Consider the following 6063-nt stretch of genomic DNA (forward strand, 5'->3'; position numbering starts at 1 on the left):
TCTCTTTTCCTCTAGACGTAAAGAGTGCCCCCTTGTCCTCAGTGATGACCGTAAAGTGAATAACTCAACACCAAGTTCACTGTATGGACCTCTTATATATTTGTACATGTTGATCATATCCCCCCTTATTCTCCTCTTCTCAAGAGTGAATAAATTTAGTTCCTCTAATCTTTCCTCATAGCTGAGCTCCTCCATGCCTCTTATCAGTTTGGTTGCTCTTCTCTGCACTTTCTCCAGTTCTCCTATATCCTTTTTGAGAACTGGTGCCCAAAACTGAACTGCATATTCCAGATGAGGTCTTACTAATGATTTGTACAGGGGCAAAATTATATCTCTGTCTCTGGAGTCCATACCTCTCTTAATACAAGAAAGGACTTTGCTCGCTTTGGAAACCGCAGCTTGGCATTGCATGCCATTATTGAGCTTATGATCAACTAAAACCCCCAGATCCTTCTCCACTACAGACCCCCCCAGTTGTACTCCCCCTAGTATGTATGATGCATGCATATTCTTAGACCCCAAGTGCATAACTTTACATTTATCTACATTAAACCTCATCTGCCACTTAGTCGCCCAATCAGACAGAGCATTGAGGTCGGCTTGTAAATTGGAGACATCCTGTAAGGACATTATTCCACTGCATAGCTTGGTGTCATCTGCAAAGACAGAAATGTTACTTTTGATCTCAGACCCAATATCATTTATAAAGATATTGAAAAGTAAGGGTCCCAGCACTGAACCTTGGGGTACACCACTCATAACATTGGACCATTCAGAGTAAGAATCATTAACCACGACTCTCTGAATTCTGTCTTTCAGCCAGTTTTCTATCCATTTACAAACTGATATATCCAATCCTGTAGACCTTACCTTACACATGAGCCGTGTGTGCGGAACTGTATCGAACGCTTTTGCAAAATCCAAATATATCACGTCCACAGCCACGCCTCTGTCCAGGGTTTTACTTACCTCTTCATAAAAGGAAATCAGGTTTGTCTGACAACTTCTGTCTTTCATGAATCCATGTTGTCTGCTGCTTAAATAGTTTTTTTCCAGCAAGAACTCATCCATGTGGTCTTTTATTAAACGTTCCAGTATCTTCCCAACTATAGAAGTTAAACTAACAGGTCTATAGTTACTTGGTAAAGACTTTGTTCCCTTTTTAAATATGGGCACCACATTGGCCCTGCGCCAATCCAGTGGTACTATTCCTGTCTTTAATGAGTCCCTAAATATTAGATACAGTGGCTTTGAAATGACAGAGCTCAACTCACCTAGGATCCGTGGATGGATGCCATCAGGTCCATACTTCATATGTAATACCACAGCTTACTCCAAACAACTCCTTCAATCAATCCCTAATCGGGCTCCAATAGGGGACCGGGGGGGAGAGAAGACAGAGAAAGACCTCCAATGGTGTAGTATCAAAGATAAGGGGACGTTTATTTGGGTGTATATGCTCTTACATCAACAATAAAAAACGGGTGCAATGTTAAAACTTGAACATCGGCATCCTCTGCTTCTTCTTACGTCACTCCAGGTGAATGTCTGTCCACCTGTCTGTCTGTTTGTGCTGACAACTGATAAGAACAGATACTACACTTGATCTTAGCCAAAAGGCAGAGAAGCGAATGCCAGCAGAATTGAGCTAATTGAGCTAATGGTACACTAGCCAGTGGTTTAGTCAAAAGCTCAGACCTTTTGATAGGCTCTTCTCTTGTAGTCTTTTGTCCTAGTTGTTGAGACTGTTCTAACACTGCATTTTGTTTTTGTTTGACCTATACTTCCCCTGTAGAGCTTTTGCCTGTTTCAATGAAGGGCATTCCACAGTTTCAAGTATGTTGGTGACTGTTAGGTCTAAGTACAAGGTGAGTCATCATTTGGCAGGGCAGGAGGCGCTATAAAAATCCAGTGGCTTCAAAGCAGGTAGCACTACATTAAAGTGTCCCTTTGCACGTTATCAGCTTCACTCTATATGCTTTCCCTATTACAGTTACGCACATTATCAATATGGCTGTTGGAAAAATAAAGGTTGGATTTTATTGGCACTTTATGCTTTTGAATTTCTGATGGTAGTGAGACATTGTAAAAAGGCCCTGATGTGCAATCTAGATATAAAAAGTAAACAATTGATGTGTTATGTAGAAAATGTTACTATCCATACTAGATAAATTAAAGGTTTCTTGTGCTGTCCACACACATACATTACATTTAAAATAATGGTCACTGGTTCATTTGTTTCCATCTGAATGTATAAACTGTAAAGTGACAAGAATGATGGAAGAGAAACATTATGGGACAGCTGGCTTTCAGTATGGTAAAATTCATACTGAAAGCAATTACTGTGTGGGAGACATACACATGCAGGTCAGTCTGTGGTTTAACTGATTACAAATGATCATATAAACTACACAAAATCAGCAGACCATGACGTTTATTATATAAGATTCTATAATCAATGCTCCGGTCATGAACACACTAGCCAAATATTTCTTTAACATTTGTCCTAACAGGCAGTGACTAATGGTTTTTTATGACATTTTGTTTTTCCAGTTCAGTTTTGTATCCTTTCCTGACATTTTGCTATTGAGCTCGTTTGGTGCTCCTGTCAAGCAATTGTCTAACTGCAAACGGAAGAGAGATGAAAGGACATAAAGAAGTGGCCTGTAAATATACTTCAGGACTATTTAAAAAGTCAAGTTTATATTTTTTTCTTCTAGTCTTAATTATTGTGCCAGATTGTATTTACCCTCATGTTGATGGTATGAAAAGCAAAAAGCAAAAAAAAAAAAACGATCTATATTAAAGTCAAACGAAAAACCAACTCACAAATAAATAACTTTGCAAAGTTGGATATCTTTCTCATATGGGCCATGCAAGTAGATAAAACATGTTTATAGCATGGATGTGTTGCCTCTGGCTAAACGCTGTGTTTATTTACATTGGCTAAAGCTTCTTACCCACACATACAGACATGCTTAATTCAACTTCCTTTAGTCATTGAAAGCTTTATTTTCTAAACACAGAGTACAATATCCTTCAGTGAGTGCACAGCACAGACACAAAACCCCCAGGTGTATGCCACATGGGGCATCCGAGTCTGCCAGGATACCGGCTCATAAAATTCTGGGTCTTTCTTACAATTGCAATGCAAATAAGAAAAAAAAAATCACCCATGAAAATAAGTTATAAAATAAGTATTTTTTTTTTTGCAAAATGTGCAGTCACCTCTGTACCTTTCTCACTGATTTTAAAAACTTCAACCCGATTCTTCAATATTAAAGACACACATGGTAGCCATTTTGGTGGGCTACTTTTGTTTTTGAAGGAGAACTCCACATTTAGCAGTATTTTCCATAATTCTCATTCTGCACATTCCAAAATAACATTACTACAAAGCTGGTCATAAAAAACAAAGGGAAGTGAGGCCTGCAGAACCATCAATAGCCCACGAATCATTCTTTTGAAGTTTTTTTTTATACATATCATAAATGTCTATAAATGTCCATGGAAGCACACAGTCCTAAACCTCCAGGAAACCAATAACAATGGTCAGAAAACATTCAACATCCCATGAGTTAGCCAATGCTTTTGGTACAGTCGGATGGTATCATTAAATTGACAATATTCTTGTTGCAGTTTCAATGTTCACCATCAATAAATTGCCATTTAATAAATAAAGTTCATGCGGAATTCAAAAATCCACAGCATTCAACCCTCTAATGCTGCTTTCTGATGTTGAAGCCAAATGCTTAAAACTGTGGGAGAAATTATTCAATACCCACCACAAAAAAAAGGCACATTTTATATTTACCTCTATTTTGATAGGGATGATTCAAGGTAATCCGACTTGATGATTGAAATATGGCTGGCTAGTGACATTTTGCCACATTTTCCTCAGCAACGTCTCACTCGTCTGACCAGCAGGGTCTTTTTATCAACCCCTGCTTCCATGTGTCACTCCCTCATTGGCAGGATAGGAGAGGCAACATCCCCTTGCTGATGAAAGTCCGCAGAATGTAAGTCTCCAACGAGGAAGCAATGTCTCGCTCATCCAGCTGGAGATAGAGTAACACGTAGAAACTGGTGAGCATTTTGTTTAGCCCTGTATAACGATCCTGTCACTGGCCAATTGTCGCTAACAGGATCACTAGTGAGACATGGTCCCTAGAATGCTAACCTTTTTATACTGTATCTACAATTCGCAAGGATTACCCTTTGACTTAAGTGAAGAAGTTGAAGGTCACCTAAATACTGACAGTTGCCATTTTGACATCAATCACCTCTCATCTCATGTTCATGCAATTGACCCTCTCGTTTCATAGGTGTCTTCCCTTCTGCCTTCAAACAAGCAACCACTCTTATATTAAAGAAGACTTCTTTTGACCCTTTTCTACTCTACATATACCTTCATCATTTTTCTTTTTTATATATGTTTTTAAATAGCTTGACCTGATTCCTCTTAGGCCCCGTACACACCATAGAATCCATCCGCGGATAAATCCGAGCAAATGTGTTTCAGCGGATAGATCCTATGGTGTGTACACGCCAGCGGATCTGTTTCCGCGGATATTTCTCCCCTGGGATGGATTCCAGCAGATCGAATATTCGCTGACATGCAGAAAAAATCCATCTGCTGGAGTCCATCCCAACGGATGGATCCGCTGGTCTGTATAGACTCACCGGATCCATCCGTCCGAAGGGATCCCCCGCATGCATCGTAATGATTCGACGCATGCGTGGAATTCCTTATATGACAGCGTCGCGCACGTCGCCGCGTCATAATCCCAGCGACGGCGCGACACGTCATCGCCAGAGGATTTCGGCGCGGATTTCAATGCGATGGTGTGTACACTCCATCGCATGAAAATCCGCCGAAATCCTCGAGAGGATTTATCCGCGGAAACGGTCCGCTGGACCGTATTCGCAGATAAATTCTCTCGTCTGTATGGGGCCTTACACATGTATATCCCCAATTGGTCCTCTTCAGTCTGGTTTTAAGCAAGCAGATTGACCAGAACCTTTACTCAGTAAAGTGATTTTCACTGAGCTAAATCCAAAGGTAATTTTTCCTGTTGTACCTCCATGATCTTTACTCTGCCTTTGACACCATTGCACTCTATTTATATTCAAGTCATAGTCTCATGTTTACCTAGCACTGGGCATAGGGGGACAGAATTTACAAGATTCAACCACTTTACCCCCAAATAGGGGGGTTTACCTTTGTGCAGAGACCTGGAGGGTGGCAGAAGCAATTACATCAGTGGTTCAGTAGGTTTTTAGTTGTTAAGAGAAGTACCCCTCTCAGAAGTCCTCAGATCTTGGAGACCACACTTACTAACATGAAACCCTTCATGTATCAGCAGTGTTTTTCAGAATGATGATTTGACCTCACCAATGTTAGTAAGCATGGTAGCTATAATCTGAGGTGCCTCAGAGTGGAAGTTTTACCATGTGTAATTTATGGGGGGAGTGTATTTAAACCTCTAATCCCAGCATTTGACTCTGTACTGTTCCTTTCCGTATAACTTTTACATCCATCTTTACTCTCCTCCCAACAGTTTTAACCTCTGCAGCAACATTTCACCCCTCTATCAAAAGCCATGTACTTCTCACCCACCCTATTGTGTTCTGACAGGAGAACTGCCCCTTCACCAGCACTCACAGGCATTGGCTGCAAGTGCTGATTGGATGCCGGTTGGCTGCTGGTTTTCCAGCATGCCCATTTGACAAAAGCCGGAAGCTAGGCCAGTTTCTGTCGGGCAGGCTGCTGTAGAGCGTGGATACTTCCATGCATGATTCTTGGATTGTTTGTATAATAACCCATGATAGGAATCCCTAGCGGGGCATTCACTTGGCACTCAGTGGTTGTGATAGGCCATATATAGCTCAACACGTTTCTTGGACTCAAACATTTCCTTCCTCCACCTCCTTTGAGTCCAAGAAACACATTGAGCTAAACATGGCCTATTACAACCGTTATAAGGAAAAGTGAATGCTATGCTGGGGATACCTATCATGTGTTACTGAAGGTTCTATTTGAGCATATGATAGAGCACAATT

The 6063-nt window shown here is 40.8% G+C and overlaps 1 non-coding gene across 1 annotated transcript; it reads right to left on the reverse strand.

Annotated features, from left to right (window-relative positions):
- Positions 1–1445: 1445 nt before the first annotated feature.
- LOC120925183 lies at positions 1446–1632 on the reverse strand. Its single transcript, XR_005746554.1, has one exon. It is a non-coding gene; the product is annotated as a U2 spliceosomal RNA (small nuclear RNA).
- Between the last annotated feature and the right edge of the window lie 4431 nt (positions 1633–6063).

The sequence above is a fragment of the Rana temporaria genome, chromosome 1, assembly GCF_905171775.1.
Source record: "Rana temporaria chromosome 1, aRanTem1.1, whole genome shotgun sequence".
NCBI lineage: Eukaryota > Metazoa > Chordata > Amphibia > Anura > Ranidae > Rana > Rana temporaria.